This window comes from Pongo abelii, chromosome 17 (assembly GCF_028885655.2).
Source record: "Pongo abelii isolate AG06213 chromosome 17, NHGRI_mPonAbe1-v2.0_pri, whole genome shotgun sequence".
Classification (NCBI taxonomy): Eukaryota; Metazoa; Chordata; class Mammalia; order Primates; family Hominidae; genus Pongo; species Pongo abelii.
The window spans coordinates 56527647-56550970 of NC_072002.2; the positions used below are offsets into that span (position 1 = coordinate 56527647).

The 23324-nt window shown below is 38.5% G+C and overlaps 2 long non-coding RNA genes across 2 annotated transcripts in view; one reads left to right on the forward strand and one right to left on the reverse strand.

Moving 5' to 3' along the window:
• Nucleotides 1-3306: 3306 nt before the first annotated feature.
• LOC134760296 (uncharacterized) overlaps nt 3307-23324 on the forward strand; it is a 64738-nt gene continuing 44720 nt past the window's right edge. Inside the window, exon 1 of the long non-coding RNA XR_010137579.1 lies at nt 3307-5269. This is a non-coding gene — a long non-coding RNA (uncharacterized LOC134760296). The remainder of the gene's footprint in view (nt 5270-23324) is intronic.
• On the reverse strand, nt 7991-8790 carry LOC134760333 (uncharacterized). Its single transcript, XR_010137681.1, has 3 exons — nt 8694-8790; nt 8500-8528; nt 7991-8018 (listed from the first exon to the last, which is right to left on the reverse strand). It is a non-coding gene; the product is annotated as an uncharacterized LOC134760333 (long non-coding RNA).

The following is a 23324-nucleotide window of genomic DNA, read 5'->3' on the forward strand; positions in this document are numbered from 1 at the left end:
AGGATACATTCCAGTTGAAAGATCACTTATTTGAATTTTGCCTTTTAATGCCAAGATTGCAGGGAAAAATATCATTTGTGAGCCTCTCGGAAGGTTGGCTGATCTGCAGATAGGATAAAATATCCTGCATGTACTCCTCATTTGATTTGTAATTTACATAGTATCTCTTTGTTCAGCAAGGAACACCCTGCATGACTTCCTGACACTGACCTGGATTTTACTGATGGCTGCCCTAAATTGTGTTATCATGGTGTACCGGTTGTTCAGTATTCAGCCTTGCTCCTCTGTAACTTAATATTATGATTTATTTCTGACTTGGCTTTTCTTTATTGAATGCTGACTTTTTCTAAGAGGTTCATGTGGAAATGTGCTACATGAAAAAAAAAAAAAAAAAGGAGTACAGTTTGTCCTCAGGGCAAAAACATGAATACTGACCCAGGGACATGAATACAGGGCAGAAGAGAGAGTGGCACAGGCAACAAAATTAACTCATTCCTTTGCCTTTTGTGTGTTCCTATGTGTGTGGAGTGACTCAAATTTTAGCACAGAAAGTAAAGTTAGAAAGCAACTGCTATTTGCCAACAACCCATTCTTTAATTCTCAAAGATCAAAAATTTGCTTGAAAACTGACATTTTCATTTTCTCCTGGCCCAGTGAACAAAGTTTTAAGGTATGTGGTCGCTCTGATACCACCTAAGAAGCAAATGTTTCTTGCAGTCTACTTCTAGATGTGAATGATCTCAAAGTAAATGATTCGGAGATGGAGTAAATGTCCCTTGAAATACACCCAAACTTAATAATTAGGAGAAGAGTGCTTGAATAAACACATTTAGAGTGTTATTGAGCATATACAGGCTTAGATGGTCCATATTTCTAAAAGACAGTGAGTCTATAGCACATTCTTTGGAGATGAGAAAATTATGCCATAAATAAAACTGGCAGTGGAGGCATTTGTTTTATCATTCAGTTAAGTAGGAGGAATTCTTTCATACCTAGAGGGACTTAGGTAAAACTAATGAACAGACATACTTAACAACAAGAACAACAAAAAAACAATAAAGCATTACCATTGAAGAGTGTGAAATCACTTCTAAGAGAGCCTTTTTGGATTGAATCCTTTTTTTGGGCTGGTAATGTCAAACTAAAACTTTACCTGAACACAGATAACTAGGTGGCTCTTAGCATAGCTTTCAGGGCTTATGGTCTCCAATTATTCCACTCACATCCCCCTATACATTTCCAAATCACCTCTTTCAGTGTCTCCAGTGTTTAAACATGAACTGGATAGAGTGCTGCATGGTAGTATTAAATAAAATTTAGCCTAAAGCTGTTTCCTTACATATTATAAGTCCTGTCTAAAGGTTTCTACGTGCATAGTGTACATGTCATTGGATGTGTAAACAGACTATAACCTACTCTGATACCAATCACTGAGTTTTGGCCAATCAAAGGTGGCCAACTGCTCAAACCACATTCAAATATGGCAAATGCTGAGCTGTAACCAATCCCGTTGTTTCTGTATCTCATTTCTGTTTTCTCTCTGTCACTTTTCTTTTTCTTTCCGTAAATCTTCTTCAACCACCTAGCAGTGCCAGAGTTTCTCTGAACCCATTCTGGCTTGGGGAATGCCTGATTCACAAATCATTCTTTGCTCAATTAAACTCTGTTTAATTTAATTTGTCTAAGGTTTTTCTTTTAACATTAGAGATAGGAGTACAACACACTTTGAGGTGTACAGGAGTGAGTTCAAGTCCTAGCTCTGTTATTGGCTTGATTTCTCATCTTGAGCAAGGTACTTAGTTTCTCTGAGCCTTAGTTTCTGCACTTGTAAATGTGGAGAAGTGAAACACCAGACTTGTGATGTTGCCCTGCTATCTGAATGAGGTAACGGGAAAATGCTTGGCCAGTGTTGTAACTCAATCTTCTTATCAAACAGTGAGCCCCTTGGGCACCCAGACCCAGACTCGCCCTTCTAGTCTCACCTCTTGCACCCTCTGGCACATCTCATGTAGGCTCTGTTGCCTGTCATGTTTTCCAGTCCACAAATACCCTTGGCATGCTCTCATGTCTGTACTTGGTCCACATTATTCTAATGTGAATACATGAAACTTCTAATGACTGCAATCTTTCTAGACAATCTCTGAAGGAGAAATGTTACTAGTCTGTGGTGAATATAAAAATAGGCTCATAGGGAAAAAAACTGTGATTGAAGATGTAATTCTGCATTTTCTTGGGATATACATAAATAGCAAGTAGTCATCTTTTACTTTAAAAAAAAGAAGAAATCTACAGAAAGAAAATTTAGCTGTCTATCTGTTGCTAACCTTCCAGGAGGCCTTGGTTCTCCTTTGAGGTTGAAGTTCGTTTGTGACAGGTTAGTGCTGCTCATTTTTGTGGCTTTCCAGAAGCCACTCTGGAAAAGGCAGAAGTCTTCCCCTCCCATTATGCTGAGTCAGACACGGCATCTACATGACTCATCACCAGGTGGTTCTCCAGAATTCACTTTGCTTGCTTTTTCCCAATCCAGATAATCCTCGGGACTGGTAGCCCACCCAACTCACTCCTGCACACTGCTCTTCCTCTTTGGAGGCACCCACCATGCCTGTCTGATGCTGTCCCTCAAGGTCACATCGGAGTCTCCTGTACCTACCTTGTCTGTGGCTACCCAATTCTATACAATTTCTGAAGCTGTCATAACACCCAGATGGTCTATAATGTAATCTGTGTTTAGATAATCCTCAGGCCAAAACATCTTTCCAAAATTTAACTGTAAATATGTCACTTCCCTGGGTTATGTTTGTCTTTTCTGTGTTCAGATGGCTATCTGAGCTCCTGGGGAAGGGAAGTCACTCCTGGAGTTTTCTCTCCATCATTCATAGTGTGAATCTCACCTTGGTCTGGGAGGAATTTGTGATGGGCATACAAGTGAGAAAAAGGGTGCAAAGGGGTGAGATGGTGTGTTAGTCAGGGTTCTCTAGAGGGACAGAATTAATAGGATAGATGTATATACAAAGGGGAATGTATTAAGGAGTATTAACTCACGAGATCACAAGGTAAGGTTGCATAATAGGCCATCTGCAACCTGAGGAGCAAGGAAGCCAGTCCAAGTCCCAAAGCTGAAGGACTTCGAGTCCACTGTTTGAGGGCAGGAAGCATCCAGCGTGGGAGAAAGATGTAGGCTTGGAGGCTAAGCCAGTCTAATCTTTTTTTTTTTTTTTTTTTTTTTTTTGAGATGGAGTCGCCCTCTGTCACCCAGTCTGGAGTGCAGTGGTGTGATCTCGGCTCACTGCAACCTCTGCCTCCGCCTCAGTACCTGTGATTACAGGTGCATGCCAACACGGCTGATTTTTGTATTTTTAGTAGATACAGGGTTTCACCATGTTGGCCAGGTTGGTCTGGAATGAACTCCTGACCTCAAGTGATCCGCCCACCTCAGCCTCCGAAAGTTCTGCGATTATAGGCGTGAGCCACTGTGCCTGGCCAAGCCTAATATTTCCACATTCTTCTGCTTGCTTTTATTCTAGTTACGCTGGCAGCTGGTTAGATGGTGCCCTCCCAGATTGAAGGTAGATCTGCCTTTCCCAATCCACTGACTCAAATGTTAATCTCCTTTGGCAAGGCCCTCACAGACACACCCAGGATCAATACTTTGCACCCTTCAATCCAATCAAGTTGACATCCAGTATTAACCATCACAGATGGCTAATATGGGAGATAGTCATGAAGGGTCTGGGAAGGGAATTTGGAAGAGATATGGACACAAAGGAAGGAGGAAAGAAAAGGGGAAGTGAGATGGGAACCAACCCAAACACCCTGTATTGCACAATTGAGCCTGGAGTTGACCTGCTCGCCACAGAGCAGCCACAGGTTTTCAGGATGCTTTAGTGATAGCAGCAATCAGTACCTCTCATTAGGAGCAAAAGCCCTGATTGGTAATAGTATATTCTATTTATTTAGAGAATAAAAATTCCCTGTTAGAACCAGCCTTCTCAGAATGGCATGCAGGTTTTCAGAAAAGCACAGCACCAGCATATTTCTTATCTGCCTTGAAGGTTATAATAAATCCCTTCTATTAATTCATAAATCCTTTAGCCACATGCCATATGCTTTCTTTCCTCCCTCTAACCCTTGGAAAGATCTTTCATATCCAATCTCTGTAGATAATCTGAATGTGAAATCTAGTATGGTTATCTTATCCCTCTAATCAGAAGGTCAGCAGTTACCTGTGGCTTTTCCATCTGTCCTCCAGCTGAATGCTGCCATTTAGTAAATCAAAAATTGGTTACAAATTAGCAAAGCTGACTGGCTCAATGAGATCTAGCCTGGAGTCTTTGCTGGAAGGTGGGAAGTTTAAATATGGTTTGAAGAGAGATTTGAGGTGAACTCTATTTGTCAAAGCCGTGGAGTAGCAACATAAAAGATGAGAGATATTCTCCTGGGTAAAAATGTCAAATCACACGGGAAATGGGAATATTTCACATGGTGATTACTGAATTTTACAATTGTTCGCAAATTGATTCAGCCCAGAAATCAACTGGGAAGTCTCCCACAGGTGTCCAGCACTCTGCAGGTATTAGTGTGATACAGGGTAAGTCTCAAAGTACAAAAAAAAAAAAAAAACACGTGTGAAACAATTTGCAAACAATGAAGTGCTAACCTGTGTGGTATGAATTACAGATGCATTAGGACACCAGAAAAGGAAGAAAAGACAGTGGCAGCTGAAAACATTTCAGGAATGCCTCATTGAGAACCTAAGTCTTGTTCTGGGCCATAAAGAAAAAGGGAGGGTGTGGTTTCTATACCAGAGATAAGAAAGGAGAAATTGGAAGCGGAGGAAAGATACAAGTACCAATCCGAGCGAACAAGGAAGAGTGAGTAAATCTGTTCAGCTGGAGTTGGAGGTACGTTCTGGAAAATGGTGAGAGAGGCTGTGTAGGGTAAGGGGACACGGAAAGATGGGCCAAGACATTTGTAGTTGATATTTGATATGGTTTGGCTGTGCCCCCACCCAAATCTCATCTTAAATTGTAATCCCCATAATCCCCACGTGTTGAGGGAGGGACCCGGTGGGAAGTGATTGGATCATGGGGGCAGTTTTCCCCATGCAATTCTCGTGATAGTGAGTGAGTTCTCACGAGATCTCATGGTTTTACAAGCGTCTGATATTTCCCCTGATTGCTCTTCTCTCTTCTGCCTCCTAGCGAAAAAGGTGCCTGCTTCTCCTGCCATGATTATAAGTTTCCTGAGGCTTCCCCAGCCATGCCTAACTGTGAGTCAATTAAACCTCCTTTGTTTATAAATTACCCAGTCTCGGATAGTATCCTTACAGCAGTGTGAGAATGGACTAATACAATATTTTAGATCAAAGGGACTCACTGATGTTTCTCAAAAATAATATAAGAGGAAAATATAGGTGGTGGTTTAGTGTCCATCTACCTGGCCCCTAGGGTTGAGCCTGGGAAGCAAGGCCAGGAAGGGTTAGCATAACAATCTAGGCATGATTTAATTGGACTGGCCTATGATAGTGAGGTGGAGAGAATAGGCAATGTGACAGTGAAAAATATAAATGAAAACCAACAGGACTCCATCACAACAGAAAGAGGACTTTCCAACCTGCAGGGGAGAAAAAGGTTGTGCCTCTGGCCATCAGGAGCATTCAATTTTAATGTCTCTATTTCAGCCAAACTGCTGTGCACACACGTGAAGCCTGGGCCCCCTTTAACAGCAAGGGGTCTGTTGTTCCCCTCCTTGTGCAGGTGGGTTCAGCTAGTCAAATCGAGGTCTTGATGTAGCCTGGAGCTGCCACTCTCTGTGGAGCCGGATGGGCCTGACGGGTAGACAGGTGCTGGTGGTGATATAGGAGCCTCAGTGGTCTGAGATTTAACAGTCTTGGCCTTCTGTGTTTCGGACTTTGGGGCTCCCTGGCCACTTGCACTAGGTTTAAGGCACAAATTTGAATTGCATGTGCTGAGAGCCAGGTGTAAATGTTCTGGCAGTGATGAGCTTGAGTGTGGACCTAGTTGACCACCTAGCATTTGCATGTCAGAATAGCTGAGGGTTTCCTTTCTTATCATTTTACTGTACATAGTAACTCTTATTGAAGATCTGAAGGGGGCACTGAATTTTTTTCTTTTAGAATTTTCTGTATTTTATGTCAGAAACGATATGCTAAACTATGATTTGTAAATCTAGGTAATAATAAACATCTCTGAACATATTCATGAATATGAAAGAAGCAGTAGAATCATGTTGGGGCCTGAGCCTGTTCAGTCTTGGTGTTGCCAAGATGTGTGGGAGGGGAGATGTGGGAAGAGGCAGGGCAGATGGCAGTCAGGGATGCAAGGTCAGGAATTCTACTAAGTTGGTGAGTGGGCAGGCAGCTTAGGAGAATGGTAAATCAAGAGGAAGAGAGTTTCTTTGCCTGCAGCTGTTGGTCTAGAGCTACCTTTTATGGCAGCGTTCACTCATTTAGGGAAGATAAGTGAGGGGCCAGCAAGGGCTCCTTTGGAGCCAAGATTGGGCCCCTGCCATTGATGAGTTTTCTGAGCTAGTGACTGAGGCAGTTCTTCTTCCTCAATGTGGCCTGGGGTTTTTGAGGCTGTCAGAAAGGAACTGAATTCTTAAATTCCCAGGGCCATCACTGTCTTATTTGGTCCCTGCAGCTGGGGCTGAAGGCTCTGAAATGGGGCATGTAACTAGGGCTCCTATTCCCCTTAGCAGTCATTTTCACACTTGCAAAAAATGATGTATTTTCTCAGGCGGGTATGTGGCTGCCTGTAGCAGCCTTCAGCTAAATGAAAGCATTTTCTTGGTCTCTGGGGAACCAGATGCTGACAGATGGACTTCCAGGATTTAAAATTTCCTAGGTTTGTTATTTGAGCCTAACAAAAGAGAAAAATCCATCCTGGATACAATTAGAGCATTTCTTTTCTTTGTCTTACCCTCCCACCCCCAGTGAAATAGAGAAATGTGAAGGACATACTTTTAGTGCTGTTATTGGTCATTTTAAGCTCAGTGTGGGTGAGATGATATCTGATAACAAATAAGAAGTTTGTGTGTGTCCTTTTAGCTCTCCGAAAAGGCTATAGTGTCATGAGTATACTCTGTGCAAGAGGGAAATTCTCAGTATATTCATATAAAGGACAGTTTTACTGTGATACATCATACATCATGCAGTAAGGCTTCTGTGCAGGCTAGAAGCTCCCAGAGGAAAGCAGTTTCTGAGCAACTACCACTGACTGGAAAGGGCACTTTGACCCTGAGGGGTATAGCAGAAGAGTGTACACATTTTCGTTATACAGCTTCATAAACAGGGTGTCTTTCCTATAGGTATGTGGTAATCAGTTGTGAGCTATGTCCTCCCAATCTTGTTACTAATAAAAACTGGTATACTTTTAAAATTAACTTTGTTGATTTATATTTGCCTACAGTAAAATTTACTAATTTTACAAGTGCAATTCAATGAGTTTTGACAAATGTGTGCAGTCTTGTGATCTCTACCATAACCAAGATTTAGAATATTTCCATCACCCTGAAATGTTCCCCTTTGCCCTTTTGTAATCAGTCTCCTCCATTCCTTCTACTCTGTGGCAACCACTGTTCTGATTTCTATCACCATAGTTTTGTCTTTGTTTCTCCTTTGCTGTATTTCTGAACTTACCTTCTAGGTAATTACCACACTGTTTCTATAACTATACTGACATTACTTTCCCATTTTTGCCAAGTCTTTGACTTTAGAACCATTAAGTCTCTTTAAAGTAACTTGTAGGTTTTTACTTTGATCCATAACATGTGATCCATACATGATTGTAGTTTAATTCTCATTTCCTCCCCGCTCCCCAGTTTCTTAGTTGAGAGTACCTCATTGTCACCTTTATTTATACTTCAAAAGTTGTGAAAGGAGATCATACATATGCTGGGAGGCAGGGTGGAGTCAGGAGGAGGGGAAAACCAGGAAGAGGCTGAGTGAAGTAAGTTTGGCCTCACAAGAGGGGCGAGCATCACTGATGGAGCAGATCCTGGAGGAAGGAAGATGGAATATGCTATTGGTCTGTTGGCAATTGGTGGGTGGGTAAGGGATGTGATAAAGACACATCTTCCTAGACAGCAACTTAGGATAGATAGATATTGTCAATAGGTTAACCTGGAGGTGAAGAAAATGCCAGCAACTCATGTGACGAGAATGACTAGAATGGATAGTCAGGGATGCTGAGTGTGCTGGAGTTTTACAGATACTAGAGTAAATGTAGCACAGCAATGTCTTAGTTTAAAGAAATAAATTGCTAAGGGGTATAGGAGACCGGTCAGAGTTGTGGGAGAAGCTATAGGGAAAGGAACAGGCCTTCTGAAAGTTTGGAAGGCTCTGCATAGCTTTAGAGGAGAATAAGCTGAAGGCAGCTATTCTCTGACCTTGATGCAGAGGGGGAAGAATAGGTATGAAGGAGTGTAGGGGAATTTATCTTAAATAGGCTTGTTTACTTATGTTGTCTGGAAACTTACCTTTGATCATCCACATGTGTGACTGCTCCCTGAAAGGGGGAACAATAATGTTAATTACCCACAGATTGTGTTTGCTCCAGGCTTTCAACATTATGTCTGTACTGAATAAAAGCAAGCAGCTCCAGCTGTTCAGGACTACTCACTCTTCTGCCACTAGAGCTGGGCAGTCCCCTAGCTGCTCTTACACTGCATACCTGTGTCTGAGTACTCCTTTCATCCCTCACTTGGCCAGGGTCTATGGGACAGACCCGGCAAAGGGGCATTCAGGGGCCAGTTGCTCCTTTAGGTACCACTTGGGTACCATTTTCTGTGGGTGCTTCTTTGGTCAGGCAGATCCTTAATCCTGCTCAAATAAATTTTTTATTAAAAATTTTTTCACACCTAAAGAAAAGTTTCCAGAATATTACATTGTATTCCCATATTCCTTCACTTAAATGCAATCCATTGTTAATGTCTTGCCACATTTGCTTTATCTCTTTTTACATAAAACATCCACAATATTTATTCTCATAACTATTATAATCTTGATGATTATTATATTATTATCATCTTGCTCTACCATTTGAGAGTAATTTGCAGAGGTCACGACTCTTCATCCCTTCAGCATACAGTTCATAAGAAAACAAACCTTTTTTTTTTTTTTTTACATAACCACACAGTAAAATTCATCAAATTAAAAAAATTAACATTGATACAATGGTACTACCTAACATATAGTTCATATTCAATTTTGTCCAATTAAAGGGGCTTGCATTTTAAATGATTTTCTTGGAGACCAAAATAGACTAATGACTCAAGAAATGATGCTTTTGTGGCCAAGAAACAGGAAAAAATGCTCACATCACCAATCACCAGAAAAATGCAAATCAAAACTAAAGTGAAATATCATCTCACACTAGTCAGAATGCTATCATTAAAAAGTCAAAAAACAAGGCTGGGCTCAGTGGCTCATGCCTGTAATCCCAGCACTCTGGGAGGCCGAGGTGGGTGGATCACTTGAGGCCAGGAGTTCTAAACCAGCTTGGCCAACATGGCAAAACCTCATCTTTACAAAAAATATACAAATTAGCTGGGCGTGGTGGTGCATGCTTGTAATCTCAGGTGCTTGGGAGGCTGAGGCAGGAGAATCACTTGAACACTTGAACCTGGCAGAGGTTTCAGTGAGCCAAGATCACACCACTGCACTCCAGCCCAGGCAACAGAGCCAGACTCTGTCTGAAAATAAATAAATAAATGAATACAAATAAAATAAATAAAATGGAAAGTCAAAAAACAACAGATGTTGGCGAGGCTATGGAGAAATGGGAATGCTTATACACTGTTGGTGGGAATGCAAACTAGTTCAGTCACCACGGAAAGAGTTTAGAGATTTCTCAAAGAACTTAAAATAAAACTATCATTCCAGCCAGCAATCCCAGTACTGGGTACATACCCAAAGGAAAATAATTGATTCTATCAAAAAGACACATGCATTCGTATGTTCATTGCAACATTATCCACAATAGCGGAGACATGGAATCAACCTAGGTGCCTACCAACAAGGGATTGGATAAAGAAAATGTGGAACATATTCACCATGGAATACTGTGTAGACTTAAAGAAGAAAATCATGTAATATGCAGCAACATGGATAGAGCTGGAGGTCATTATCTGAAGTAAACTAACACAGGAACAGAAAACCAAATACCACGTGTTTTCACTTATAAGCAGTAGCTAAACATTGAATACACATGAACATAAAGGTGGGAACATTAGACACTGGGGACCACTAGAAGTCGGGGGAAGAGACAGAAGCATGGGCTAAAGAACTATCTGTTGGGTACTGTGCTTACTGCCTGGGTGACTGGATTACTGGGACTCCAAGCCTTAGCATCACACAATTTACCCCATGTAACCTGTGTGTGTGCCCGTTAATCTATAATAAACGTTGAAGTTAACTTCAAAAAAGAATAAAAACACAAAACAAATCAATATATTTGTAACTATTTGTAATAAACAGTTCATTGCTCTATTAAAAATAATGCTTTTGGGGAGCACTAATTGATGTGGGTTGCTATTTGAGAGCAGAGGGGTAGCTATTGACCACATTTGAACTAGTCTTGTAGAAAGTGTGCAAAATGTGTTTAGGTGACCTGAAGTATTTGTATATTGGTTAAAAAATCATTTGCCTATTTTTCATTTTTTATTTTCAGCTTTAGGGACCCTGCTGGTACTGAGTGAGCAAGCCCAGGCCATTAGCTATTTGGAACACTTCATCTCAGCACCATCTCTCTGGCGACTTGTAACAGGCAGGGCTATACAAAAGAAAATCCTTTTTACTACCCCAATTCATATCAATCAAAGACCAAGGAAAGGATCCTAATATCTTTTTAAAATGTTTTCATTTATCTTGGAGTTTACTTGTCATAAAACCCGCATGTTTAAAGTGTCCATTGGGTGTAAATGGTCCCATAAACTCTTGTAACTGAGTGACACGTGATAATGAAAGTAGCTTCACAAAGAACAACAAAATAGATCTCTTTTTTTATTGTAATCATCAAATAGTGTGCCCCAAGGTATTGATTGAATTATACATAAACCTGATATGGAGCTATAAAAAGGATGATAGCGTGCTGCTTCAAAACAAACCACAAACAGATTAGCCTTTGAGAAATAACCTTAATTCCAACAACATTCACAACCTTTGCTGGATGAATCACAAAACAAAAATATTTCTGGAAGAAGATATTTCCTGTATATATGTAAACTAAAAGTGCACTCTGAGAAATTTTATCAGCCAAAAAGTAGAATTGTGTATTCAAACAAGGAAGAGACATATTTACTTACGAGGCAAGACTAAATACACAGGAGAATATCTGGTATCTAATAGTCCAGGTGAAATCCAGAGTTTCATTTTTTGTGGTTTCTGAAGTCAACCACAGTCTAAAAACATATGGAAAATTCCAGAAATAAACAATACATACGTTTTAAATTGGGCGCCACTCTGAATAGCATGATGACATTTCCCATTCTGCCCAGCATATGAATCATCCCTTTGTCCAGCATACGGGCTGTAGACACTCACTGCCCATTAATCACTTAGAAACTATCTGGGTTATCAGATCAGCTGTCATGGTACTGCAGTTCCTGTGTTCAAGTAACCCTTATTTGACCTAATGATGGCCCCAAGCCACAGTAGTGGCGATGCTGTAATATTGTTATAATTATTAGTTATTGTTGTTAATCTCTTATTGTGTGTAATTTATAAATTGCATTTTATTATAGGTGTGTAAGTATAGTAAAAAAGTAGTATATACAGGATTCATTACAAGCTGTAGTTTCAGGCATCCACTTGGGGTCTTGGAATGTATCCCTCTTGGATAAGAAGGAACTACTGTATCTTGATAAGATGCTGTGATTAAGTTGTTAGTGTTCAGAGAAGCTCAAGGTTTGGAAAAATCTAGGGAAGACTTTGTAGAGAAAGGTGGTTTGACTTGGGTATCTGGTTTTGTATACTTTCTACCTGAAATGTTAAACTGTTTTAAAGAAATAAATTATTTATTTTCTTTGAATTTGCCAGTTTAAATTGATTGAATGGTGGACTTGGGCAAGATATTGGAATTTAGAATTCTGTTTTTTGTTTTTGTTTTTGTATTTTTTTTTTTACTGGTTCATTTTCCTCCAGATAAGGTAACTCTTTAAACATCCTTATCTGCAAGGAATATTCTGGAATGGAAAACATACTATTACTCACATTTTTCTTCAGTTTACATTTTATTCTTGTGATGTGTCCCTTGTTTTTTTTTTTTGTCTTCATGCCTCTGCTCATGTATTTTATTCCTGCTGGAATTCACTTTTTCTCACTTCTATGTGTGCAAATCCTACCCTTCTGTCCTCTTCAGTGAGAAGGCTCCCCTGAATACCCTAACTGGGAAATTTTTTAGAAAATTCTTTTCTAATTCTTTCACCTTTCTTAATGTCTCTGAATACTTTTAACTGTCCCTCTCTTATCACCCTTAGCAGCTTCTATTTGGTATGGTGGGTGTGAATTAAATATGCTTCCTATTCCTTCTGGCCTATGGACCCCTCAAAGACAGAACTTGAACATATTCTTTGATGAACAAATTTTTGGTGCCAAACTTGTGAAATTATTAATGAGCATTGCAGATTCAGATTCAAAGTGTAACAGTCATGTCAACTCATCTTTTCAATGAATTATTCTACAATACATTAAAAATGCTGTCCTATCTGATATTTTCACAATCTGTTCTATAATTTTAAAGGTACCTTAGGGTTTCTCTTTGAAGGCAGGTCCACATGTATATGGTCAATTTATTTTTTACAGAGGTGCCAAAGAAGTTCAATGGGGAAAGGATAATTTTTTTCAACAAATAGTGCTGAAATAATTGGATAGCTATCTCTAAAAGAAAAAAAAAGAACCTCAATCCTTGTCTCACACCATATGGAAAAATTAACTTAAATTATATTTTATTTTTAAATATGAGCTAAAGGTATAAAACATTAAAAATAAAACACAGGAAAACATCTTAGTGACTTACAGTTTAGTAAATATTTGTTAAAGACAATACAAAGGCACAATCTAGAAAAATTATTGATGTATTGGACTTCATCAAAATTAAAAACATTTGCTGTTCAAAATACACTGTTATAAAAAGGACAATACAAAGGCCCACGTTGGGAAAAACATAGTAAAACATATACAGAACAAAGAACTTGTATCTAGAATATATAAAGTGCTCATACAACTAAATAAGAGGAAGACAAAACACCCAATTTAAAAAAATGGGTGAAGAATTTTAGAGACACTTCACCATAAAAGATGTTCAAATGGCAAATAGTCATAATATTATTAGTCACTAGGAAAATACAAATTAAAAGCCATAGTGAGATACCACTACACTCTGTTGTAATAACGAAAATAAGAGGACTGACAGTACCAAGTGTTAACAACAATGTGCAACAACTGGAACTCTCCTATATTGCTGGTGGGAATGTAAAATGGTATAACTATTTTGAAAAGCAGGGTGACAGTTTTTTAAAAAGTTAAAAATCTACCTCTCATAAGACCTATTATTCTACTCTTAAGTATTTAACCATGAAAAAAAAGGAACATAGATTTATACAAAGACTTTCATATTAATTTTTATATAGCTTTGTTTTCAGTAACCCTAAATTGGAAACATCCTAAATATCCATCAACAGTTGAATGCATAAACATATTGTGATACAGTCATACAATGGAATATTCTTTAGCAAAGAAAATGAGTAGACTATTGATACATTCAACAACATTGCTAAATCTTAAAATAACTATGTTGCATGGAAGATGTCAGATAAAAAAACGCATACATATTGTATGACTCCATTTATATGATGTTCTAGGAAATGAGCACTAATTAGAAAAAAACAGATCAGTGATTTCCTGCAGGTGGGACGAAAAACAGGAGAAAAGAATTTCAAATAATTACAAGGAAACTTTGGAGGTGAGGATTTTGGGTTGCTCATTTTTTTATTGTGATGGTGATTTCACAGTGATGAACATATGTTAAAATTAATCAAATTGTATACTTCAGACATAATGCTTTTTTTTATGTGGGGATGTCAATTTTACTTCAATAAAGATGTTAAGAAGATTGCTCCCAAACTGATATTTTTGCAATCTGTTTTGGAGAGTCAAAGTGATCTTTTGGTTTCTTTTGGAAGGCAGATATGATATAAAGCAAATGGACTGCTGAGTTATGGAGATATGAACTTGTTAAATTGGTGTGCATTTCCCATATGAATTTAGAGACTTAGCTCCTCCTCTTCTAGAATTCTACTGGAAGGCTCCAGAGAAGGCACTGTGTAAGCTCAAGTGTGCACAGGCCTGTCTTAGTTTATATTGAGCTTTGAAACTTACTTCCTTCTCTTCTGGAAAACAAGCATGATAATAACTACTACGTATGAGTGATGAGAAGATTACACAATGTAGGCAAAGCACACAGCACAATGATACAGGGTCCTTCCCTTTCTTTTTCCTTTGTTTTTCTCTCTTCTGCACAAAGCCAAGCACAGGTTGCCTGTGTAACAAGTGTTCAATAAATCTTGAATTGTTCACCATTGACTGTTCCAATTCAGCTAGTTAAGGCATCTAAAAGAATAAAGAATTTTCCAATCTATATTTTTAGGTCTTGGAATAAAACAACAAAAATTTTGAGTATGAGCAATTAGAGCACTTGGGACAAATTTGACAACTGATATAATATTCAGTAAGGTAGTTGTAGAAATTTGAACCCCTGTTTCACACAAAGCAACTAGTCAAGATTTAATGAATTATTGGCTTTGAAAAACTTAAATAATTATTTTGAAAGTCCAGTTACCTGACTTTGTCAAAATTATGCAATGCATATTTCTTTAATTTAGAAAACAAGGCAAGCACAGTGGCTTAAGCCTGTAATCCCAGCACTTTGGGAAGCTGAGGCGGCTGGATCACCTGAGTTCAGGAGTTCAAGACCAGCCTGGCCAACATGGTGAAAACCTATCTCTACTAAAAATACAAAAAAAAAAAAATTAGCTGGGCAAAAAATTAGCTGTGGCAAGTGCCTGTAATCCCAGCTACTCGGGAGGCTGAGACAGGGGAATCACTTGAATGGGGGAGGAGGAGGTTGTGGTGAGCCAAGATTATGCCACTGCACTCTAGCCTGGACAGCAGACTGAGACTCAGTCTCAAAAAAAAAAAAAAAAAAAAAAAAGGTTTGACTAATCAAGCAGACATTCAGGAATGCAAGCAACAAATGCTTTCTTTAGACTTTAAGAGGCTCTCTATGTGGAATATGCCACACTGATGGAACTTCTTTCAAGCAGTTGCTTATTGCTTCCACAGTCTGATATGAAAGCCCAGGAAGGTACTGGGAAAGAAGGACAAGTATTCTATTTTTAAATATCTTCAATAAGGCCATAGAAAAGGTTTCCTGTTAGCCTCAGGCATTCTGAAACTGTGGTTGACAGTTAAAGGAAACTTGTTTTCCAGGATTGATCAGATCAGATGGAAAGTCCTTTATATACTATTAGGTAGCCAGGAAGGAGTTACAGAAAGCTGCAATCTGGGCAGAGACAACTTCTAAAAAGGTGCATTATCAGTTTGAAAAATATAAAACAACTAAATTTCTGTGAGCTACTGTGTAGTGACCACTTAAAAAGTTACTGTCATGTAGAAAAGCAGCAGAACAACCAACAAAATACTTTACAAATTCGATCTTGGTTAGCTGGTATTTGAGGTGTTCAAATAGTGCTTGGGCTGAAGTTTGCGTTTGTTTAGAAAATTCTTTTGTCAAAGGTTGCTAATCAGATTGTGTTGTGATTATAATGAAGATCCATAAACTATTCAAGCATATTAACCTCTTCAAGAATCTATATATACTTTAAAATTTCTCACTGTTAGGAGGCTCTTAGGTTTATTACAAACTGTGCAATACGATTTTATCTCATTAAATGTACGTTTGTGAGATTCAAATCACTTTTTAAAGGAAGCAGGTAATTCATGAATCAATCAATAAGAAATAGGACCTTTTAGCTGACATTGTCAATTCCCTACCTACATCCCTGTGGCAATGATGCTTCATACGTGACTTCCAAACTTCAGTCTACCTGCACCTGCAGCTCTGCCTGAGTGTTATCTGGCTGTCGAAGCCACTGAGCAAGACAACATTGCCCATATATTCTCCATTTCCCTTTGGGTGGGTAGTAAATACCCACGTTCCTGTCCTCATGAAGTGGGACAGCTTTGAGGCCCATGTTCTAAACTATTTTCTAGTTCCCAAGATAAATTAAGCTCCAGTTGTCTACAGTGGCAACTTTCTTGAGGACACACCCTTTGTTAGCCCTTTTCTTTCTTACTTCATCTCCCTACTCTCCTACCAGTTTTCTAGAATTGCCTTTCAAATAAATTCTTTATCTTCATCTCAGGATTCTCTTCTGTTGGAATATAAACTAAGACAGAACTGTGCACACTGGAGCTTACACATTGCCTTCTTTGGAGCATTCTTGTAGAATTCACAGGCTTCTAGGAAGGGGAATTACTCCCGAAAAACTATGTGTGAGTCCATTCTCAAGAAGTAAAGCCTTATACTATTAAATTGGGCACTTTTGAAGAAAGGGAAAGTTAAGAAGGACGGTTATTTCCAAAAGCCATATTTCCCCTTTTCACAACTCTCTGGGTGGGGAAGACTGACTATGGACATCAGGAAACCCCTTCACTAATTGTGGGAAGGGCTTTTGAAAGGGGCACGTCTGCTTTCTGTCTTGGCAAGTGTTGCTTGTAGCATATTTCCTGACATTTCAGTAGAGAATGGGGCTCTGTGTAAATTCAGAAGCAGCCCCAGAACCACCAATTATAGAGATAATAATTTCTGCTCAATAATATGTAAAAATGCTACTTAAAGCTAACCCTCAATTATAGCCTATAAATGATGACAAACATGTTTCTCTGTTGTGGCAGGAAGTAGAGGCTTGCTTACTGCTTAAGACATGATTTATTTGATGGGAAAACAAATGAATGACAATATGTGGTCTTCCTTTAGTAACTGTATTTGCTGTGGGGTTAGCATCAGAAGAGTGGGGAACGAGGCAGGGTAAAGAAATATGCGTAGGTTGTATGGTGAAGGCAAGGCAAAAGGTCTATCCATGGGTGAACATGGGGCTGATGAATCCATGGCCAGGAAGTCAATTTCTACTTGGATAGGTGAATTTCATGGCAAGAGAAAAACAGTGGTCCTGGAATACCAGGTAGGAATCAGAATTCCAGCTTGTCATGCCATGCAATGCAAATAACCTCTATCTTCATCTTCTTGTAAAAATATGAATTGTCAGAGGGATACTTTAATTTCCAGTAACACCATGGGGTGTTTGCCTGCTTCACCCCCAACTCTAATTATAGGCTAGAACTCTTGTGTGTGGATGTACTAGTCTGTTCCAGTTGCCATAATAAAATACCATAGGAATGGGTGCTTAAACAACAGAAATTTATTTTCTCATAATTCTGGAACCTAGAAGGCCAACATCAAGGTGTGGTCAGGGTTGGTTTTTGGTGAGGGGGCTGTTGCTGGCTTGCAGATGACCACCTTCTGGCTGTATATCCTTACATGGCCTTTCACCTGTGCTTCTGATGTTTCCTCCTCCTCTTATAGAGACATCAGTTCTATTGCATTAGAACCCTTGTGATTTCACTTAACCTTTGTTACTTCCTTATAGGCTCCATCCCCAAATACAGTCACATTGGGGGTTAGGGCTTTAACATATAAATTTTAGTGGAGGACACAGTTCAGTCCATAACAGTGGGAATTAACGGCTTAATGGTCATGGTTCTAAAAAAAAAACACATTTCTGTTCTTTCTTCCTCCACCATCCCCAGAGTACTAGGGTCACACAAAAATGCCTTGTACTCTGCAATCTAGAGACTAAAGAAATAAAATTTCATTTAGTGAATATTTATTCTGTGGCAGGCTATTTGGTATAATATTTTAATTCTCACACCAACTAGGTCCTATGCAACAGGTACTTTTTTATTTTCTAAACCAGAAAATTTAGGCACAGAAAAAGTTAGGTACATAAGCCAGGGTCCACACACAAAGCTCTTGTGTTTTCTGTTTCATTACTCTGATTTTTCTCAATGCAGAATTGTTTTGATAATTGATTATGGTTTTAACTTTCTGTACTCTTCCCTGATATTTAGTTTTTTTCAATTGTTAAAACTTAATGGTGAAGCTTTCAGACAGAGACATATAGTTAAAGGGTTATAGGTTATTAAATGTTATTTTCCATTTGAGATTAATTGTACATAAATGAATGAAAGCATTTTGAAATGCATCATAGAAATCAATGAAAAAATAGCATTTATTTAACAAATATTAACTTATAAGAAGAATTCTTCAGAAAGAAAATTTATGAAGGTAGTAAAGGCTATTAAACATGATGGACTTATATTTCATTCCACTTATGGAAATGGAGGATAGCTGCTGTCCTACCATTTCATTCACTCATCTGTCTTATACGTATACATGGTATTCTTTTTTTTATGCAAAATTTTATGCTGGACCCTGTTCTGGCTGTACATAGTAAAGAATGTACTTGAGGTACTTTTTACTCTAGTAAAGGCCATAAAGATACCTAAAAAACTATTCAGGAAGAAGGTGCAAGATGAAAGAGCCAAATAATCCAGATTAAAAGCATTAACAACAACAATTCAATTTCTGTATCTTGTTATGTCAAGTTTTACCAAACCCCTACCCTAAACTTCATTTATATGAAGACAGCTTGGTATAACCTAAAATAAATGTGACTATAATATATAGTCACATTTATTGTGATTATATGTGATAACATATCTTTTTCAGAAGAGGAATATAACTAAAAATACCCAAATCATTGAATTCTTGATATTGAGGCTTGAAGCCTTCTTCAAGGTTATGTGAGCCCGTCTCTTGCCCTTTGCAGGAATTTTTTCTCTTGCAATAGGTACTTCAGCTTCTATGTGAAGACCTCTAATGATAGATTTTTAAAAATATTCTGTTGATGTCCACCTTGAGACCATGAAGAAGTATTAATACAAGTAAAATTGACCTTCCAACTGGAAGTCTCATGTATTGATTGTAGAGGTTTTTTTTTTTTTTTTTCCCCTCTCAGCAATGTGCTGTTTCAATTTTTTTTTTAAATACACTCTCATGCTCACGTGGCTCTTAAGATCCTGGTCACACTCTTTAATTTTCACAAGATATTCTCAGGCCCACTGCATTCTTTTTCCATTACATTTCACAAAAATCTTCCTTTGAGGGTAATTAAGTTTTACATTGGTGACTGACATCTTGAATTTTCAGCATTCTGCTAACCATTCATATACAAACACAAATGTGCACACACACCACCACACACAAACCACCCTACATTGACCCATTTTATAGTTTGCAGTTTAAGCTAGGCAGTAATCGATAACGATGACTTTTACTATAAGCTCACTGCCTAGGAAGAGAGTCTTCTTTCTTAGAAAGGATTGTTGTGATCTACCATTCCAAGTGCTGATTTATGGCTCTTTAGGCCAAAAGGAATAATATGAGTCTACTTCAAGATGGCAGCCCTATGATTATATATTTTTTTCTTCTCCATTTCAAGCCATCACCGATTTCTTCAATTGCTTTTTCTATGGTATGGTTTCCAAATTCTTTACCATTGTGTCCGCTTTTCTGGTTTTATTGCTTATTGATGTATCTTCTCAAAAATGGCTTCTACATATGACCCTAACCCTAACATTTTGTGATCCCTGAGTGTGGTTGTGATATTGTTGCCTGCTTTCAAAATATGACACTTCTACTAATATAGGCTAAGATTACAGAAACTGCAACAAATCAGCATCACATAATTGGTTGATATTGGGCTTTCAGTCAACCTGAAATTTTCACTTGAACTCTGGCTAAATTAGGTATTGGTCATTATTGACTGTATTGTCTTTGGCGAATTCCCTAACCATCCCTTAGCCTCAGTTTCCTGAATATATCTATCTTACTAATTGTTACAAAAGATGAGGAAAAGATGCTTGTAAAGTGTCGACTCTTGCCTGAAACTTAGTGTTTATTAATTAAATAATTGTTGTTATATTTATTCTAGCTATCGATTTCCAAATAATGGTGGAATATAATTCAAGGATGAAAATCTTCCCATTGTATGAATTTTAAATAAAACTTTCAACATCTAGGTCTATCAGATTCTATTTTTAACACATAATTGATAAGCAATTTTATATGCATTGACTCACTTGAGTGGTATAAAACCAGTGAGATAGAAGTGACAGGTATTATCATATCCATTTTGTAAAGGAGGAAATAAAAGTTCAGAAAGGTTAAGTGACTTGTCCATTATTCTATACTTTCTAAGTATTTAAGCAAAATATCTTTGATTTTGTTATATTTTAGTGTGGCAAAATAAAATATATTTTGTTGTTTATAGAATTTGCAATAATGTCCAAAAGCTAATTGTCCAGTTAAATATATTTTTATTGCCCAGAGTTAAATGAATTTTAAAAATACATAAATTATCCCAATTTATAAGTCTAAGGGAATAGCTAACTTCATTTTAGCATATTGTTTTCTTTCCATTTTCATTGGTATGCAACCATATTGTATATAATTATTATAGAAATTGTGCATTTCTGAATCTAAATTTTTAGTTAATAATGTTATAAACATTTTTCCTTGTAGTTACATAGAGTTCATTGCTATTGTTTTAAAAACCTACATAATATTTTATTGATTTTAATAGTTTACTTAATTTTTTTCAAAAAAATAGGTTAGATAATGCTGCAATGACTATTTAAAAAAATATATTATTTTCTTAATATAAATTACCTGGAATGATTAGGTCAAAAAGTAGGAATATTGATCAAATTGACGTGGATCAAGTTACATGTATTTATGTTGCATTTCAAAGTCTTTATATGCCAACAATGTAGACATGGCCTAAGTTAGACTGAGTTCTAATAAATTATTTTGTAATAATTTTGCTAATTTTGATATGAAATGCTATTATATTTTTATTTTTAATTAGTGGTAAAAAAAATATTTTTCCGTATTTTGGACATTTCTTCAGAACTCCCTCATAACCTTTGTCAATTTACTTTTAATAAATTACCTGCCAAACATTTCTGAATCCCAGTGATGGATAAAGCTGAGGGTGCAACTTGGACTCCTGATGACACTGTAATTAGAGATAAGATTGAGTATCTCTAAAGGAGATAGTTCTCCATATCTGTTACACTGGATTTTTTTTTGGAGGCCTCTTGTGGGTAGGGCTCAGGTGAATGCCAGCAGTGTCCCTGGTGTGGTGGGCCCTCCTTTCTCTTGGCAGTGGGAAACATCTCAGCCATGCACACTGGGCATGGGCTCTAGAAGAGGGACCTCACCCTCTTTTGCTTTCCTTTTCTTTTATTTAATTTTATTAATTTATTTGTTGAGACAAAGTCTTGCTCTGTCACCCAGGCTGGAATGCAGTGGCAGGATCTTGGCTCACTGAAACCTCCACCTCCCAGGCTTAAGTGATTTTCAAGGCTTAGCCTCCAGAGTAACTGTGATTACAGTCATGCACCACCACACCTGGCTAATTTTTGTATTTTTAGTAGAGACAGAGTGTCGCCATATTGGCCAGGCTGGTCTTGAACTCCTGACCTCAAGTGATCGCCTGCCTCGGCCTCCCAAAGTGCTGGGATTACAGGCATGAGTTACCATGCTGACCTTACTCTTCTTTTAAATAGGAGATTGTTAGAACAGACCTTGCACCAGGGGACAAATAGACTGCCTCAGCCCCAAGCACTTGGACCTCACATGTCAGCTCTTAGCACCTGCTGATCTTGTGGGAAACTGGGTTTGTGCACAGCCTGTCCTGCTTGGAAAGAGTGCCTGGACACAGTTTAGTTTTATTAGGTGCCCAGGGAAAGTTTCCAAGGTGGGGTTGGGGATGTTCATCGGATAACAGGCTTGTAGGTACACAGGACTCAAATGAGATAAGGCACTTGGAGCCATTATGAAATAAAAGTTGCTAGACAAGGTCAAGGTCTGAGTGATTCCCAACATGAGCACTTCTCTAGTAACAAGGGTTTGGGAATGGTAGTTTCTAAAGTCTTTTCTACATTAACCAGTGATATGGTTTGGCTGTGTCCCCACCCAAATCTCATCTTGAATTTTAGCTCCCGTAACTCCCATGTGTTGTGGGAGGGACCAGGTGGGAGATAATTGAATCACGGGAGTGGGTTCCCCCACACTGTTCTTATGGTAGTGAATAAGTCTCATGAAATCTGATGGTTTTATAAGGGGAAACTCCTTCCCCTTTGTTCTCATTTCTCTCTTGCCTGCCACCTTGTAAGACGTGTCTTTCACCTTCAGCCATGATTGTGAGGCCTCCCCAGCCATGTGGAATTGTGAGTCTATTAAACCTCTTTTTCTTTATAAATTATCCAGACTTGTATATGTCTTTATCAGCAGTGTGAGAACAGACTAATACAGTAAGTTGGTACTAGTAGGGTGGGGTGCTGCTGTAAAAATACTAAAAAATGTGGAAGCAGCTTTGGAACTGGGTAACAGGCAGAGGTTGGAACAGTTTGGAGGACTCAGAAGAAGACAGGAAAATGTGGGAAAGTTTGGAACTCACTAGAGACTTGCTGAATGGCTTTGACCAAAATTCTGATAATGATATGGACAATGAAATCCAGGCTGAGGTGGTCTCAGATGGAGATGAGGAACTTCTTGGGAGCTGGAGTAAAGGTGACTCTTGCTATGTTTTAGCAAAGAGACTGGTGGCATTTTGCCCCTGCCCTAGAGATTTGTGGAACTTTGCACTTGAGGGAGATGATTTAGGGTATCTGGCAGAAGAAATTTCTAAGCAGCAAAACATTCAAGAGGTGACATATATGCTGTTAAAAGCATTCAGTTTCAAAAGGGAAACAGGGCATAAAAGTTCAAAAAATTTGCAGCCTGACAATGCCATAGAAAAGAAAAGCCCATTTTCTGAGAAGAAATTCAAGCCAGCTGCAGAAATCTGTATAAGCAAGGAGAAGCCAAATGTTAACAAGACAGTGGGGAAAATGTCTCCAGGACATGTCAGAGACCTTTGTGACAGCCCCTCCCACCACAGGTTGAGAGGCCTAGGGAAAAAAAATGGTTTTGTGGGTTGGGCCAAGGGCTGCCGTGCTGTGTGCAGCCTAGGGACTTGGTTCCCTGCATCCCAGCCGCTCTAGCCATGGCTAAAAGGGGCCAAGGTACAGCTTGGGTCATGGCTTCAGAGGGTGCAAGCCCCAGGCCTTGGCAGCT